The following is a 19144-nucleotide window of genomic DNA, read 5'->3' as shown; positions in this document are numbered from 1 at the left end:
GGGGAGTGGTGCTTCTTGGTTATTCTTCAAGATGGACCTTTCTTCTCCTCCTTTTTCCCCTTTCTGCTGTGCCCTTGCCCTGACAAACGCCACATCCATCAGCACCCAGCCACACCAAAAAATCCCTGCCTGCCTCCTTCCCCAGCCCAGCTCTGATCCTTCTTGTGGCAGGAGCCTTTAGCAGACCACCAGGCAAATCTGCTCATTGATGTTTTACTGCTAGCTATTTTGATTTATGCTGGGATTTGCAGAGCTGCCCCAGGGAGAGAAAACCATGGGGTGTGAGGTATTCAAATCCCCTTGCAGAGCACAGAAATATTAGTCAAAATCTTCCAGAGAAAAGGCCAAATCGTAAGCGTGTTTGGTTTTGTTTAGTAAAATGAGATGAATTTTTATCCTGTTAAAAAAATCAAAATAGCCTGAGCATTGAGACAATGAGCACAGCTTATCAGTTTCCTTCTGAGTCTTCTACCACTTCTGTGGTCATGAGGTAACATGCCTGGCTCTCAGCTTTTACCTACATTTCAGCTGAATCAGGCTTATTGTGAGGGGCTGTATGAGGCTCTGAGCAAGATCCCTGATGAGACCCCCATCCTCAACCCAAATCTGCTAGACCCTCACAAAAACCCTCTGCTGTGTCTCTCCAGTACAGAACCTCCCACAGATGTGTGCTGCCTGGTGGCTTTGTGAGGAGGGCTGGTCCCTGCTATCCCTTCACATCTCTTTTCATTTTTGGTGCCCCTCTCAGCACCCAGGCTGCATCCCTGGCTCTGCAAAGGCTCAGGCTCAACCCAGCACAGCATCTTCAGCAATGGCTGCCTCATGCTTGCAATTCTTTGCACATCAAACATCTAAGACACTTTAAACACTTTCTTAATTATGTAGTGGTGAGTACCTCACTAAAAATGGGTCTGTGGTATACAATTAAAGGAGAAATGTATAAGCTATCTGATGTTGTCACTATCTGTAGCTCAATGTAAAATTACACTAGGAACAGGAGACTCTTGTCTGAAAAATCCATTTTCTTGTCATTTTTATGGCTCTGTTAAGTAATAAAATCAAGAGAAGGATGACTAGAATAACAATAGTATCTCTTCCTGAGTGGAAAGACAGGGGAAGAAGGAGGAATGCAGAGATGAATGTATGAAATCTCTTGTCTAAATAAACAATCTACATACATTTGCATTTGCTTGCAATCATTGATATAAAATGCTGTCTTCATTAACATTAGAAGATAGAGATATATGTTACCTCTCCATCCTTGATTTAGCTGCCTCTTCTAAAATAAGGACTGATGGCTCTTAAACCCATCAAGCAGTCTTAGTTCTTATTTGACTGTATTATTTCAAGTGCCTTAAGATTTACTAAGGAGCATCTGACAATACCGAGGGCTGAACATCCAGATGAGGATAAGCCCAATTTAAATTTCATTGGAATCAATAAGGGAGGGGTCACCTTAGGCTGAGACAAAAAAGGAAGGATGGTACCGAGAAAAAAAATGCGGGGAAACATCTGTGGGTCCTATTCTGCCCAATCCTGCTCTGGTGTGGAGTTTACCCAGCCTGACCCTTCAACCATAACCCACACTGAGTGAGGAGAGTGAGTTTTGCATTGATCTGCCGTGGGAGAGGCCCAAAGACACCAACTAAACACTGATTTAATCCTCATCTCCCACACAGAGCAGCACATCTATCAGATTTGGGGCTAAGTAAAGGTTATCAGTTCTGCCCCCAGCTTCTGCAGGTGTTCCCCATTATATTGGTGTGATACTACCACCCTTTATGCTTTGTAATATGTTAGCTTAGCTGCTAATGAGTTACAAAGTTACAAAACACAAACAAACAAAACAAAACAAAAAAAACCAAAAAGGTGGAGATTTCACTGAGTAGATTTCCCTATTAAAATAAAGTGCTTAAGGGGCCATATCATGTATCTCTGTAAAAACAAACAAACAGACAAACACCCTAACATCATCCAGTGCTTTCTTTCAAAATACATATTGTTACAAATGAGTGGCGCAGCCAAGCCAGTAAATTCTGCTACGCTTCCCACAAGTCTGTTTCTATTGTAAAGCAAACTCGTCTCATGGCAGATATTCCACATGTTTCAAAACAGCACTTTTCCCTCCTTAAAAAGAAAAAATGAAGAGAAATTATTTGAATGCAAGGTTTGAAACAGCTCTGCAGCTTTGCAGAATGACTGTGGTAATGAGGCGTTTGCAGGAGTCAATAGGGGCAGACGACTTTCACAGAAAAACTTGATGCTTTTCAGATTTTCAAAGAAAAATAAGCCAATGACAAAAGCATAGCAGCTGTGAGCACATGAAGGAAATTAGTTATAGCAGACTTGTAATTAAGCATTGGAAACTGATCAAAACCATTATCCTGTTAGTTTATACCACAACTTCTATCTACTACAAAATCAATTACACAAAAAATAAACTACACATGCTCTGAAGTTTTCTCATATGAATGCATCCTATCCAGTCTTTGGACTGCAAAGTATGTTTGTTTTCTCAATAAAATATGCAAAGCATAGAACATGGAAAAACAGAGATGAAAAAGGAAACAGAAAAATTGAAAGAGAATGTTGGCAGAATAAGTGACTCTATCAGAACCACACTTTCCTAAAAAAACAATATTTTTGCAATGAGATAAGCACTCAAGGTTCTCCTTTAGTATATGCATTTTTTCTATTTTCCTTTGGTGAGAACATTGAGTAAACAGGACAAATTGACATTAAATAATAGAAATAATTTAAAAATAATCAAAAAAAAAAAAAAGAATTCAATGAAAATCTAGAGGTTTGAGGGAAATATATACACAGGAAAAGTTGGGCAAAAGTTTGTCTTTGGAAAATCACATGTTATTCCCATTAACTGTAACATGAGATGGATGGCGGAATAAAATAGGGGCTATGTGAGCCGGGATTTTCTTAGAAGACTGGGGCCTGGTTTAGCACATGTTTTATACCAACAGAGCTGTTTCAGTTAAGAAAACAAAAATAAACCCTGGCAGGTTACAGACACCCATCCTTTCCTGGCATGAGCAGCATGTTCCCCCTGCTTCCCACGCTGGCCCTCTGCAGGGCATCCCTGCTTGGGCTGTGCCAGCAGGGCAGCCATCACCGCTGCTGTGGGAGGTTGTTGGTCATCCTGTCTTTCTTGATGGGATGGGATGGAGAGTTGCAGGATTTATGTGACCAAAAGGCCGTATTTAAAAGCTGGGGTGACAGCAACACATTTCAAATAGGTCAGCAAAAGTCTTTCGTTGGTATTAAGTGCTCTGCACAAAAGCTTCGGTAGGTAAAAATGTGCTTGAACATGAGACAAATATTTGGAAGCCCCTGAAAATCGCAGCTGTGATGTGTGAATTTTCCAAAGCACTTGATGAAGGTTGTCTAACCAAACAGGGTGTGAGGCCTTGCTGCCTGGCCTCGCTCCCTGCTGTGGCTGCCATGAGTGTCTGCCTGTCAATCCGGCCAAAACTTGTGCGTCCAAAGAACCGGCGCAGTGATGCAGAGGCAGCCACAGGTACAAGACCTTCACGGGCAACTTTAGGCTTGAGAGAGCTGAACCTTTACCCTGGCAATGAGTGTCCTGAGCAGTGGCATTGCACACAACCAATCCCATTTAAAGTCAGTACCTCCAAAATTTGGGCTGTATCTTAAGGGCTGCAGCATGGATATAAAATCCCAACTTCAGGGTCTTTGCTTTATAAGTCTTGGCACGAGATCCTAAGACAAAAAGCAGAGCAGAAGCAAACAGTATTACTGCTATTACTGTGCCATGTGCACAAGAAAAATATATCAATGTGTGAAGACACAGAAAGGAGAGGAGGGAGACAGAAATGATGTGCTTTTAATATATCTGAAGCACCAGAAAATCTTTCATGAGCAGGAACAAGACAGAGTTCATGAAAAGGTAAACCCCAGAATAAATTATGAAGCTCATTCCATTAGAGGTATAAATACCATATGTTGGTGTAGGGTTGGTTTTCTTTTCCTTTTTGCTTTTTTTTTTCTTTAGAAATAATTTTGCTAGTAGAACATATCTCTTCCTTCTAGGTTATACTCTCTCATGTCATATTTATTGATTTGAAGGGTATCTGACTTGAAAACCATGATTTTTTTTTTTTTTTTTTTTTTTTTTTTTTTGGTTTGTTTTTGAATTATATGAAACAGATATGAGGGACTAGATTCAGAGCAGGAGTAACTTGAGTGGAGCCAGTGCAGTTACACCACCAGATAAATAACTTGTCTGACCATTGTTATCCATATAACATATGCCTGAGCCATTACTACACCACAAAGGCAAACACACACAGTTATGCATGCACAGTGTAAGCCCACTAACTCAAATGCCTGGGATTGTACCACCATTTGGAGAAGCGTGGCAGTTAATGTATGAACATATTGTACCTTTTCCCTGAAAATGAATGCTTAAGGCAGAAGACAGAACAAAAATTTTACATTTTTCAAGTTATGTGTATTAAATAAAAGAGTCTTGTGAGGGCAAGGATATGAGCAAGAAGCGGCAGTAGGGCTGCATTAAATAACCATTGTCAGAGAATCCTATCTCCCAGACTGGGTTTGCACTCTTGGATAACATGGCCTCAGTTCTGTAGAAAGGACTTACATTGAACACTGAAGATCTGAGTCCCACTGGGTCTCTCTTACTCTCTACCTTGCTGTTCTGGGCAATCACTGGGGCAAAACAAAATGATCCAGTGTTGTATTTAAATTCAGGGACAAGTGCTTCTCTGTGTCACGGACAGTCTTGAGCAGCAGCTGGTACGAGGTGCATTGAAATGTACAGAGAAGAGGTGCAGAAGAGGTTGGTGGCTGGAGAGGAGACCTAAAGGAGGTAACTAACCCTGAGCCTTTCCTGGATGTGCCAAGAAGAAGATGAAACTTTATAAAAATAAAATATTAGGAGGGATTTTTTGGTTAGCTGTCTCTAATCGCTTGCTACTTCTGGCAGAGGTCACATGGCCTTTGTAAGCTTTCTAAGGGAAAAAGAAAAAGAAAAAGATGTTAAGTAGTGGCCTAAACTGGCTTGGTGGCTCACCCTCAGGTGACGAACTTGCTGAAGAGAATGAGAGAGAAACACGGAGCAGAAAGATGGAAGGTGCTTAACTATAATGAAGACACTGGGAAAGGGGAGCAACAATTTTTCCCTTTTTTTTTTTTTTTTGTAAAACCTCTCACCTCTCAGCATCAAGGGCCAATTGTAAGACAAAGAACAAATATCTGGGACGTTTGCCATGGAAACTGACCAATATGCCAAAAGCTGTCTCTTCCACAGCTCCTCCATGCTTCTTGCTAATCATATACAAATATCACAAGGGTCTTGGGACCACACGGAGCAGTGTCTGGCCTCAGAGGTGTTTAGACTTGTATTTTCTTATAATACTCCCTCTGCAGTGGATCCATACTGGACATTCCCCATGGGCTGCTTCCTTGGACACATCCTTTCAAAGGCAGAAAGAGCAGCAGACAGCAAAGACCAGGAGAGGTGTCAGGAGAGGTGCATCTCTGACAACTCCACCCAGTTGAAACATCCCTAGTTTCAACCTCTGGCTCTGTGCAATATCAGAAAAGTCACAAAAGGTAAGGAAAATGTTCCCAAATCATGTGGAAGTGAGGAATTTAGAGTGAGCCAGATGGAAGAAGAGTTTCTCTGATTTATTATGGACAGATAAGAGTGTGGAAGAGATAAGGCGGGGTGGGGGAGAGCTTTTAACCCCTCCTCTACCTTTTGGCATTGAACATATTTCAGGGCAGAGAGGTGTCTAAAAAATAAAGTTTTTGTCAACAGCTGCTGCCACATCTGACACAATCTCTCCACATGCCTCCATGTGCTCATAGTTTGGGAATAAGAAACAACTGTTGCTTCAGGGAGGTAAATGGTGGTGTTAATCATCCAGAGATCATTCCATAGAGTAACATCCAGTCAAGAATTTGCCTCTCGGTAATAGCAATTGCAATGCAAATCCCCAGGTAAGCTGGAAAGCTATAATGATGTGGTCAAGTGTGAATATGGACTTTTGTGTGAGAGGGTATCTTGCAGCTCTAAGCATTTTGAAAGCATACTGAGTAATTTGCTTTATTTTCTGTGTTTATAAACACACATCTGTTATTTGAGTTTCCACTTTTGGGTGAATTTATGATGATAGCCCATCTGCAGGAGCTCTGGGGCTTTTTTTTTTTTTTTTTTTTTTTTTTTTTTTTTTTTGTGGCAATATTGCCCTAAAGGTTTCAAGAAGTCACTGGTGATTGCAGCATAAATATTAACCAGGTAGAATCTGCCAGAGGCATCATGCAGTGTGCAGTGATGTGACTTGCAGAATTTTGCTGTCTGATAAAGCTTACGGAAAATTCCCTCAATGGATTTATTTATGGCAGCAGATTAAACCAGACTCCAAGCAGACTGCACTCTGTAGGCTCAAGAAAGAATTTCTAATTTATTAGAGACCTCTTTGTTTTTAGCTATCACATTTCAGTCACATTTTCACTCTTGATAAGCAATTGGTTCCTTCCTTGGGGATCTTGAGGAGGTAGTTCCTGCCTTGAAATTCTTGGAAGGACAGATAAATTGCTTGAGCTTAAGCTTTTTAAAGGAGCCATCCTGTAAACACTTCAGGCATGTTTAAATTTTTTTCCCACTCTGTTCCTCTGTTGCTGGAAATATAGAATATCATTTCAGTTTCTTGCAATTTTCTTCTGTCTTGTGAGGTGGGTGTAAGAGCTCTCTTGCTTCCTGCTCAGTCCCATTGTTGTCAGCACAGAGGAGGGTCAAGATCCTTAGAAATGTAGCAAACAAAATTTTTTGGAGATGTGATGGGTAAAGACAGTGTCAGACCTCCTATCATGGGTGCCGGCTTGCATTCCTGCTGTTGTCCAGAGCAACGTCAGTGCAGGGTTTTGCTGAGATCATACTTTGGGAAAAGGCATCAGCAAAATGGGGAAGATTCACTGCCAGCAAACAAGATGGTACATTTTTTTTTTTAGAAGTTTTCTTTCTTTTAAAATTTTTTTTCCTAATTTGTCTTTGAGGGAGAAAAATATGACTGTTTAAAGGATTTCTTTGCAGAGGTGGAAAGTGCTGAAATGCAACTGCAAGGAACCCCTCTGAGAAGAGATATCGGTCTTATATCCAGCTGCCAGTTGAGATTATCTGGAGTGGACGTCCTGAGAGACCAGCAGGAATTCTTTTCCACCAAAGACTGATGGAGGCTTCCCATTCAAATGTTTTAAAAGCTGTATAGAATTAAAAATAGAAGTCCTGCTTAAGGGGGAGAGACTCCTTTGGGGGGTACTTTGTTTGCTTTGGTTTATATCTCCCTGAGTTGGAATGCAGTAAAAAAGCGAAGAAACTGGAGTCTTGCAAAGAAATGTAATCTCATACAAAACTGAAGGGTAAGGAGCTCAGTTTGCATTCTGGTTTTATAATCAGTTCTGTTTATAGTAGGAAAGAAATATCCCCTTCTTGAATTCAGTGTATGTAGCTTTACTTAGCTGCTCCCTCTTTAGGTAAAAATTAAAGAAAATATGTCTTCAATAATTTATTATTAAGAGAGCAACTAATGGTAAATGCAGGTGAATACCAAAGGCTTGGGCCCTGGTATATACATGCATTTACCATCAGTTGTTTATACCATGCCCTGGCAAAGGTATTTTATAAACACCAGCACATATCAGAGAGTGACAATTTTCTCATGGAGGTTTTTTCCTGGTATCAGGCAAACAAGCAAGTGAAGCCACCCAGAAACAGCACTCAGTGCTGGGGAGAGACCTGGGGGTGCTTCACAACCCTGAGCAGCCTCATTGCATTAGACTGCTTTAACACCCCTATGTGGCCTCTCGAGATGCTTTACATTTCCTTGGAAGGGAGATTACAAGGTTATAGAGCTTTTAAATACTTTGGACTGAAATATTTAATATTTCTTTTATTCAGCTAATGGACAGTGAGTTAGAATAAATCTGAAATACCTGCCCTTAGCACTAACATATGTACCTTATGTTCAAGACACTATTTTCTATATTTTAAATGTAGAAGGAATAGGGATCTACTTGATCTTTCTTTTCATTTTGGGTTTAACTCTTTCATGCCATGAGCCTTTTTAGAGGTCTTTTTCTATGCATATGTGGATTGATCTTTCAATCTCCAGGGCCAAATCTTGATACCATGAAGATGAAATTTGTAGCTTTACCTCAGAAGTCATCTCTTCTGTGGCACAGTGAGCAGAGGTGCAGTCAAGCAGAAGTGAGGCAAAATCTCATCTGCACTTGAGACTCATTTTTCCAAACATCAGTTTTCAAAAGAACTTACTGTATATTTTATAAAATAAAAGTAGTCTAATATCAAGCCCTTCAGAATCTTCTCAGTTGTGGGCAGATGCTTCCAGAAGTGGGAAGATGCTTCCTTGCTTTGGCAAGGCAGTGGCACAAGGCTCCCTCCTTGGTGTGCTCCTTCTGCAGCTCTTGGGTGCTGCTTTGCCTGAGGCTCCTGATGGTGACCTGTCGGAACCCAAGGTGTCCCTCAGACACTCTTGGATGTTCCGGGTCCAGGCCAGAAGCATCTGAGACCCAGGCAGGCAGCCGGAAACCCCTGTGGTTTTGAATTTGACCCATGGAACAATTTACCAACCTTGCAGGAAGAACAAGAAATCACAAAAGCTTACATATTATAATAGAAGTAGTCACAAAGTGAAAGGAAGGATTTTTGAGTGCTGTACAGGGGGGTTTTAGGCCTTGTACAGAGGGGCCTGAGTTTTGTACATGGGGGTCAGAAGTTCTAAGGTGGAGGGATTTGGGCGTGCCCTGTCCTCCTTCTTTCTCCTTCCTATCCTTCATGTACTTGGTGATGTTGGCACTCACAGATTGGTTTAGAGTAGAAAGTCACTGTTCAATAGGTGATAGGCATTGGGGAAAAACTATAAACATTTAATACATAATGTGTGATATAAAAGATGGCACCAGCCCCTTGGGTGGGAGAGACAGACACAGAGAGACAAAGATAGACAGAGACAGAGACAGACACGGAGACAGAGAGAGAGAGAGACAGAGACGGAGAGAGACGCAGAGGGAGAAGGAGTCAGAGAGAATGTCAGGGAGTCTGTGTGCCTTGAGATAACATGCAATAAACTACCTTGAGACTGGACGACTGAAGACTACTGGGTCTTTCTTTGAAGGCCCAGGTTGGAGGAGAGACTTTACCACCTCCTGGGGTCACCCCAATCTGGGGGTGAGTCCCATCAGTGACCACCTGCTCCATCACTGTGATGCTCCTGGGAATGAGGTGTGTGACAAGGAGAGATGCTCCCTTGCATGGGCACATGGGCATCTGGGAGCAGAGACAGAGGCAGAACAAGAGCTGAAACTGTGATGCTTGTTTGAGATGGTTTGTGCTGTCTTTGGTTTCTCCAAATAGGAGGTCCAAGGACACTCACATGTGTGCTCTGTGGGCTTTCCAGGGCTGCCTTGGGTAGCATGAGGCACAGCCCAAGAATACAAATGCAGAAGAGTGACATTGGCCTTTACAGAGCAGCCATAGGGACCCCCTTGGCTACAAAAAATACAGAGGACATCCAAGACTGCTAACCCATCATCCACAATCCCTGGCTTTCACACACTGAATCTCAAATGTACAGATGGTTCTTACAGGTTATCAACCAAACCTGAGTTAAAAAAGGAGATGTGATTATTACTGCAGTGTTTAATGTATGCAAGCAACCCATTTCAGCTGTAACAGAAAGAAGAATGGCTCTAGCTACAGACACCCACTACAATGGCAAATTGCTCACACCTGCTTATCACATGTGTGGGACTCTGAAGAGGCAAAATGCTATATCATTGCTGGGCATCATCAAAATTAATAATTTCCTGCATGGAAACTGATATATGGTAAATAAATTGGTTACAACTGAATATTATCACCTGATGCAGACACAGATCCCCTCTCTGTGCCTGTTATGCCAACAAAGACACATGGATAACACTGCCACCTCCTTTTCCTCCACAGGTATATGAGGAGCCTGCATATTTGTTTCTGTGTTCCCATGATATTCTCTTTTTCTCAGAATCGCTCTGGGCTGGATTCTATTCTGGCTCAACTCACCCACTCAACCTAGCTTAGTTTAGTGGGAGTGGAAATGTTATTTAGTTTGTTTCCTCTTTATTTTGTTTTTTTTGGATGTTCAAGAGAAAGTACTTAGCTTCTGCTGATATTTTACCAAGTGGTAGTCAGGCTGAAAAGAATTTGCTCATGAGCATTGCCATTTGAGCACTGCTCCCTCATAACCAGAATGTACTGTCCTGTCTCCTGTCCAGGGGCTAGAGGAAAGATCTTTGAAATTTTAAGCTATCTAGACTATGTTAATGTCACAATTTTCACAACACCTCCTTGCAACACAATTAGTGAAGATACAAAAATGTATACTATATATATCAGATATCTAAATATTATATTATTTATTATGTATTAGTGAAATTACTGTTATATGTTGCTCTTGATCTGGGCTCAAACCTACCTTTTGTTCTTACATTCATCTGGCTCTTTTTGCACAGGCTAAGCAAGACTCTAAGCACAATTCACCCCAGAAGTTTGAGGATCAGGCCTGTAGGACAGCCCCCATCTTGTAATAGGAAAATAGGCAAGTTTTCTCAAAAGAGCAATATTTTTTTTTCTTTCTATGCTTTTTTAGGTGGTCTAGATTAAGCAGAGATGTGAGAATTCTGCTTTACAAAATCAGACCTGGCTTTTATATGTGTGTCATCACCTCTGCCGTCCCGTTATGTTGAAACAAGAAAAGCCCCTGTTCATACTTATCCAGGTAGAGATAAATATATGGGTACACAAGGGAAAAGCAATGGAAGATTAGACTTTTGTGGTTAATCAAGCAGAGTTTTTATATCAATTTATCCAGTCAGACAAAGAAATTTTGCCCCTCAAATGACAACTCTTGCAGTGTTTCCATAAAGATGTAACTGTATCACCGGTGGGACAGCACACTGATACATTTACAGCAGCAATAATTTTATGACTGAGCTCAACTACACAAATCCTGTTAAGCAATACCTGAATAATTGGTTAGCATGACCGGTGGTTTATCATTTCATTCTCAATTTGGGATTTTCCTGCTCTGTTATAGTGCTCTCCCCATGGTCACTTTACCGTGTTGCAACCCAAATCCTCATCCATGTGTATGCAGCTCATCAGTGTCCAGCTGCAGGGTGGAAATGACCACTTCAGACAGACAAAAGGAATTATAAATGTACGGGTTTTTTAATCAATTGTGCTTACAAGGCAGTATCAGCAACTCTGGTTTACACATTAAAAGCTTTGCCAGCAAAAGCAACAAAGGTCCCCTGTGGAGACACAGCTTATACTGGCAAAAGGGGTTTTTCTGCTTGCATATTTAGACCACCTCTTGGGATGACTTAATTTACACTGGCAAAAGGCAGCATTTTGTTGGCTTCATTGTTTACCACATGTTTGTTAGATGGGTTCCCCCCCACTTTTTTTTTTTTTTTTTTGCCAGCATAGCTAAATCGTTTAGGAGTAAAAAGTTTTCCTCTTGTATCTGCACAGTCTAAATATTTCTCTACATGCCTGACCATACAAATTAGGACTTGTGTTTCTGGTATTTGAGAGAAGGTGGACAATGTATTCTCAGATTTTCTACAGGGTCTTCAGTATGCTCAGAGTCAGATCCTGTCTGGATCACTGCTGGATTCCCCAGCTCTAATTAAACAATTTTAGCCTTTAGACAAAACACACACACTCATTCTCCAGAGCTAGTTCTTTTTGTTAGTAGCATATGGAGTTCTCAAAATGAAGGACAAGGGTATCCTACACTTAAGGCAGGAGACCCACTGGCAGATGTGCTACCTGCAGTAATCTGCAGGAACATAGGGAAGAGGTTGTGACTGGGTTTAAGCCATAGTGAAACAAAAGTCATTTGATTTTAATAGACTTCAGCAATGGCCTTCACTGCATGCAAGAGAAAAGCTTCACATCACTCCACACTGTCCTGCTGTGTGAATTCTCCAGAGACTTCAGAGGGCAGGAGCTGCTGTAAAGCTCATCTACATTTTATTCTCGCTACCCTTATTTTGTAGAACTCAGTGTAACACAGCCAAATGATAAGAAGGATTTTTTCTGAGCAAAATAACCTCAGGATGTAACATTTCACACTGTTCCACTATCTGCTGTATAAGAGTTTCTTACAGGGATGGTAATGAGCTGCTCCTAGACATGAACCTTTTTAATTTAGAAAGACTGTGACATAACTGATGGATAATGCAGAAATTCTTAAAACTTTCTGCAGTACCATATATCCTGTTTGCTTATTGTTTTCCACTATTTACTCTCCCTGTGTTTCCTATTCTCTTGCCATTCTGCCTGACTTGTGAGGGTATAGAACCCTGCCTCTTTTTTTTTCTCAGTGAAAGAGCAGGAGCAGCAAAGAACAGGAGCAGCCACAGGCTAGTCTGTAAAAAAAGACATCATCTCCACAGGTGATGATGTTTCAGAAGCTAAGAATGTTATTGAAATAATTAGCAACTTCATTGCCTTTCTGAGCAGCATACATATATATATATATATATCTATGTGTGAATCCTATAAATCCTGTTTTCCATAAGCAGTACTTATTCCTACCTTCCACACAGACATGTATGTTGTCACCTAGGCTGTGTGTCACCACAGCAAGCTCATATCTAGGTCACAGTTGTATATTTACAGCTCAAACCATACAAAGATATGTATAAAATGTCCAAAAACCAACAGGTACAGGGCTTTATAAGGCTGTCACTAAGTTGACGATATCTCTTGAAATTGTTTTTCCACATTTTCTGACTCTTGGTGAGGGGATACATTATAATTTCCCAGAAGAAATGAAGGCCACCAGAGCTTTCTGGTGTTCTTTGTGCCCAGAGAAGCCAGGAGAAGTGAATTAGGACAATCGTGGCTAAGGATTTTTTCAGGGGGAGAGAAGCACTGTAGAACTGCACTGAGACTGTCCAGTTGTTCAACCCCAGATGCTGTGGCACCTAAGGTCACCGACCTGGCCAGAGATGTGAGAGCAAAAAAATCAACAGAGAGAAGGAGCTGCATCTTAGACAGCAGCTGCAGGCAATTTGAATGCAGCCAGTGTCATCCCGTTCCTGCTTCTTTTTATTGTATTTCGACCTCACTCCCAGGTGAAAATATGTATGTGTTGCTAGTAGCATAAAATGATGCTGCTTGTTAGCAATGCAGGAGTTAGCTAAGAATAAATATGGTAAAAAAAGAAAACTTTCATAGAGTATATATAGGAAGCATACGTACAAGATAGAAAACATTAAGATTTCAAAGATGTTTACTTTGCATGGAGTGGATTTCCAACTTCCCCTGCAAAAATCAGGTTAATAAACAGTTACAATCCATTGATAAGGGCTGCTGGGGTTTGAGTTTTTTTAATGAAAGAGATATAGTTCCCTTTTACAATACTATTCAGCACAACAAAGGACAAATTTGTTTCAAAGAGGCATATTCAATGTTTTTAAGGTGCAGAAGAAAATTTAATTCTAAGTGTGTCAGGGCAGTTGAATCAGTGTTGTTGGATCTGCTTTTCCAAACAAAGAAGCTGCAGAATCTATCTCAGTTGAATCATGTAGTTGTACTCTCTATATGTGTATAAATACATCCATACACATGCACACATTCATATGAGAGCATGAATATGTGATACTCCTCCTCTTTTTTATCCATATACAAGAAGCACAGGGAATGAGCTGTGTTTGTGCAGGAAGGGCAGCACCCTGGCTGGACCATGGGAGTGTCAGCATTTTCCCTTCCAATAGCCTCATCCTACTAAGAGATAGACTCCTTTGTTCCCAGCCTGGATGAAGAAACTTGGTCCCCTTGATGAAAAAAACTGGGATATGTGCCCTGTTTATCATGTCCCTCTTCACTTGCTTGTCTAATATTTCAATTTTAAACAGTGAACTTGTCAGATCTGCTCCCTTAAACTCATCCATCTTCAGTCAGTCAGTACATTTGGACCCTGTGTAAATACTCATCTATATCAATATAAAAAACTACTAATGCTGTAGCCTAATGTATTAAACTGTATTTTGTTCCCTTCCTGTTTAGCTACTGGCATAAACTCTTTCTTGTTTAAGCAATGTCTGGTATTATTTTGCAAGAATTTTTTCTTGTTTTGTTTGGGATTTTTTAGCATAGTGTGGCTCTGAAACTTCAAGGATTAAAGTTGGTGGAGGATAAAATGTGGGAGTTGTCCTGGAAAGAAAACAGGCAGGCAACAAGAAAAACTTGGGAGTCCATCCACCTTAGGGATGGGCAGAGCCAGCCTTTGCAGAGAGAGCCAGAGTGACTCAGAGCCTGGAGCAAGCAGGGTCGCATGATGAAGGGAATTTACACATCAAAGATCTTTGGTGGCCAGGCCTTGGGAAAGCTACCCAGTGCCTCTTTCCCATGATTTCCCCAGAAGTACATAGAGTGGTGCTGACGAAGTGCTCAGTGATGTGGTAAAAGTTACAGTAGGAGAAGAAAACAGCCAAAGAGAATGTGGAGTCAGATAGACTGGGTCATGTCCTGGGACTCTGATTTTGCCCTGTTTCTACCTCTATAAGACTGATAGTGTTCTCCAAGGCAAATTATGCCTGTGGGTCCCACTGTCTTAACTTGCAGAGATAAGATAATATTTATCTGCTTTTATGACTACACCAGAAAAAAGGCTGTTCTTGGACCCTTTTTCTAAGCAGTAGGCAACTGGATGTCACACTCTTTGTAGCCCAAGAATGAGCAGTCATCAGAATGAGCTCGTAGAAAGAAATCTAATTATAGCTGTCACCTCCAGCCATATTGTAAATTACCCACTTGCATGTGGCAGGGGAAGTGCTTTCACACGTGTCTTCCGTGTGTTTCTTAGTAAGGTACCAGCAAAGTCTGGCAACTACCTACTTTAATGCAATTTTCATGTAACTATCTACTGTAATGAAAATCCCTAAAATAACATCATGATAACAGCTCAAAACAGCTAAGCACTATTGTAAGCTGTAAGATGTAGAATCATTACTGCAGTATCCTTTTTAAAAAATATTATGCCTCCTCTGTGGGATTTTCAGGTTCATATTAAGCTTATAACACATATTAGCCATGACTACTTCATTACACCCATTTATTCAATGACCTCAGACATGCTGGCTGCCAGCTCCACCCTTGCTCAGCTCAGAACAATAGGTTGTGTGTTATTTAAGAGAGTGAGAGATTTTTGGAAAATAATGCTGCGCCTCACAGTAATATTTAAGGTGCATACCTTTGCAGGAGGCATGGATGTGTTTTGCAGCTGTTTTCCTCCCCTCAGAATTTCTCCTGGCTGAGAAAGATTTAAAGCCCCAGCAGATTCACCCTCCCTAAGCGGGGAGGGAAGGAGGGAGGGAAGGAGGGAGGGAAGGAGGCAGTGTATGGAGATACCATCGCGGCTGAATCAGAAAACCCATCTGTACAACAAACTCTCTTTTTTTCCTGGACTGAAAACTGAGCAAGATGTTTTGCAAGGAGTACAGCTTTTCAGTTTTGTGGTCTTTTCATCTCTGCAGATTTTTGTGATGTCTTTGAATTTTTTGTGAAATATTATATCAGAATCACTGTTGACTTTCTCATCAAGACTTCCCCATACCAACACATGGGGAAGTTTTTCCCCTTGTGAAGAAGTGGGGTGATGTGATTTTTCAAATAGTTTTGATTAAGGAATAGATAAGATTCCCATTACAAACATAGGAAAACTGAAATATGTGAATAGTAGTTTGTTATTTTTGACAATTTTGTTTGGATTAAAAAAGAAAAAGCCCACCATTTTAATTAAAAAATTCTGGGGGACAGAAGGCTGTGAGAGATTTTTCCTGCAGGAGTTCTGTGTAGGGAAAGGCAGTAGCAAAAAGATGTGGGCAGAAGCATCCTTAGTGATTGATTTGTGGTACATGACTGCAAAGGGCCTAAAAACACCCAGTCCACTCCTGAAGCTGTCAGAAAGCCACTCAAGCGTTTGGACAGCCCAGAAAGAAAAAAAGCAGCCTCAGAATTTGTATATTCAGTAATCCAGGAGGCATCACTGCCAACAGCAAATGCTATAAGGATGCTTCTTTTCACCTACCATATGGATAGGTGAGCTACTCAGCTTTGGATTTACACTGTTTTCCCCATGGAGCTTATGAGACAATACTCTCTTCCCACTGGGAATATCCATGAAAATATGTTTCAATTTATGTAATGGTCTGTCTGCCAGTAGAAGAAGCAATATAAAACACAGAGGTCAGGGGCAGATCTATTATGGAGGGACAGCATATGGCAACACAACCATTAGATGAGCATCTCATACTCTTGAGAAAGCTTTAGGACTGACAAGGGGTTAAGGCAAATGTTGGTTCATTGCTAAATTCAAGATTCAAAATGAAAGAATGCAAATGCCTTGTATGATCATTTTTTTTAAATAACACTTTTAAACAGCCATAGGGACTCTGTGCAATAGAGACTGAAAAGTTTTGAATAATGCATGCAAGATAATTTCCAAAATCACCCCTTAACTAGTACCACATTCTTTTCACTGTCTCCATATTCATGATTCACCTTTTGCTAATCCTGATGCATAAGGAATGAAGATAGCCCCTGTGGATAAGACCTAATGGACACCATCCTGGAATAATATACAGAACTCAACATCCAGACATGTGTCTTCAATTTAAAATAATTCAGCAATCATGTTCAACCAGAACCTGATTACACAAAATGGGACTTTTTAACTCCCAGGCTTGGATCAAATTTTAAGGCCAGAAGAAAAAAAACCCAAAAAAACCTGCTATGTTTATACATTCCAGATACTGTGGTTGAGTTATCTGCACACAAATTTAACTGTTTCTTTGAGCCTCTTATCAGCTCATCTGTAACTATTTTAAATGCTTTGCTTTACCTGCCCTTTGTAGTTCCTCAGTGAGTTTTCCAGCATTCCAGAATTGTGATGAATGGATTTCCTGGATCTGGAACTTAATTAAAAATGAAGCTGAGTAACCATGCTACATTTCAGTAAATTGTAGCTTTTTAAAAACAGCAACTGCTACATTTTTGCTCTTTTCTTTTTCTCTCCAGGGCTGAAGAGACAAAGGACCCTGACTCAAAAACAGTAACAGCAAGCCCCAGCAAAGTGCCAAATAAGGTATCCCTTTACAAAAGCAGTGGCCTCACTTTTTCCTGTGTTTCCATACTTTCTCTGTCAGCTGTCCTTTATCCTAGTACATGAAAGGCTATCAGCATCTTTTTTCTTGGTCTGTAGTAGAAAGGGAAGGAAGATCTGATCTTAGACTGTCAGGCCCTGAGATGGCCTGAAAATGTTACAGGCTAGCAGACTCTTTTGCAAACAGAAATGAGATTTGGGTGCTGGTTAAATGCCTGTGAGATTTTTTTTTTTTTTTTTTTTTTTTTTAATATATATGCTGTAAACCAGCTTTCCTGCAGAAGATAATCCCATTCTGATCTAGTGTTTGTATAAGGAATACCACTAAAATCACCAGAGATCCAATAAGGGTCCCTGCAGCTCTGGTCTCTGACTGAAGATGAAATCACTGAGATAAGGAAGAATTTCAGAGGTTCCAGGCTTGCCTTGTTCTCTCTTTTTTCCTCATAGCTTGATTAGAGTGGAACGAATCTTACTTCCAGTCTCTCATGATAAAACCCAGAGCAAACACCTGGCTTGATATTCTCTGTTGTGACCCATTTTTCACTGATATCAAAGTTACTCTGGCCAAAGACTTCTTTGTTATACTCTGAAAACATGAGCGAGACGAGATGCAGGAAGAGCTGGGAGCACTGCCCTTGCAAGGCCTATTCTCTGCTGCAGGTCTCATCATTCTTCCATCTTCAGGTGTTGGTACCTCTGGGAGATGTCCTGAGGCATGAACTTTCAGAAGGCTGCCTGTTGGTGTTTTCAGAGAGAGCCTTCAGTGCCTAAACGATGGCAACTGCTACAGAGCTGTGCACAGAGGCCCCCTCTGCCCCACCTCCCCCTGCAAGTGTCCCTGTGCAGCTCTCCCTGCTCGGGCTCTCAGCTCTCACGCATGATGAGATAAATTTCTGCTGCTGGCACAGATACTGAAAAGCTTGAAAACAGTCAAGGAATTTACAAAATAATCAAGAAGACAAGGTAAATATCTTAATGTATTTTTGATGCAGTTTTAAAGCCAGTTTCATGATATCCGAAGACTCAAGTCACAGAGGTTGAAAGTCAGAGGTTACAAAGGTTTAATTCTTTATTTTGGAGTCTTTCACTTGAGATGTCTTGGGAACATACTTGCTCTCTGTGTGGAAAAACATCTTTAACAATATGATGAGAGGTGCTTTCTGCTCTATCCTGAAATGCTCTGCAACATGGTGATCCCCACTCAAGAGCAGGAAAGCCTAATCAGTAATTTGTTGTCATCTGAAGGTTTTGATCATAGAGCTGTGTGGGAAAATGTTCTCTTCAGTTCTGCAGCATGATTATAGATAGAAAAATGTTCTGCAACATGATTATAGATAGAAAAGATACTTCTTTAATTAAGAAGCATAAAAAAAAAGTTTGGTTGCTTGCAAATAATTAATGTCAAGATTCTCTAGAGTAAACCTCTCTTCAATACCATACATTTTCAAAACAATAAATATTCTTTTGAAGTAGAAAATGGATTTATTGTTCAGAAATCACAGGCATGGGATACTTTGACCATTTCAAAACATTTTCTTTTCCTTCCCCCTTCCAAGAAAAAGACTTTTCAATGAGGAGATTTATCCATGGATAAATCTCAAATGGAGAATTGTTTCAGCTTTAACAGAGATGTGTTTTCTCCAGATCAACCCTTTTATCAAAAAACTATGGTGGGGATAAAGCCAATGGTGGGACTGAAAAGGCACTGTCTGTTTTGGAATCGTTTTGTACAAGACTCTCTCAAAAATGTGTTATCCTTCCAGTGCTCTCTGCGCCGTGGGCACATGCAGCCCTGGGGATGGCACTTGCTGAGTGTCAGGCACGTGGCCCAGTGAGGAAGTGTCCCGTGTCCTCTCCACATGCTGTAATGCTGCCCTGAGAGGCTTCACTCCACTGTGTGTGCT

This window comes from Vidua macroura, chromosome 1, assembly GCF_024509145.1.
Source record: "Vidua macroura isolate BioBank_ID:100142 chromosome 1, ASM2450914v1, whole genome shotgun sequence".
NCBI lineage: Eukaryota > Metazoa > Chordata > Aves > Passeriformes > Viduidae > Vidua > Vidua macroura.
Note: the sequence above shows the minus strand (reverse complement) of the source record.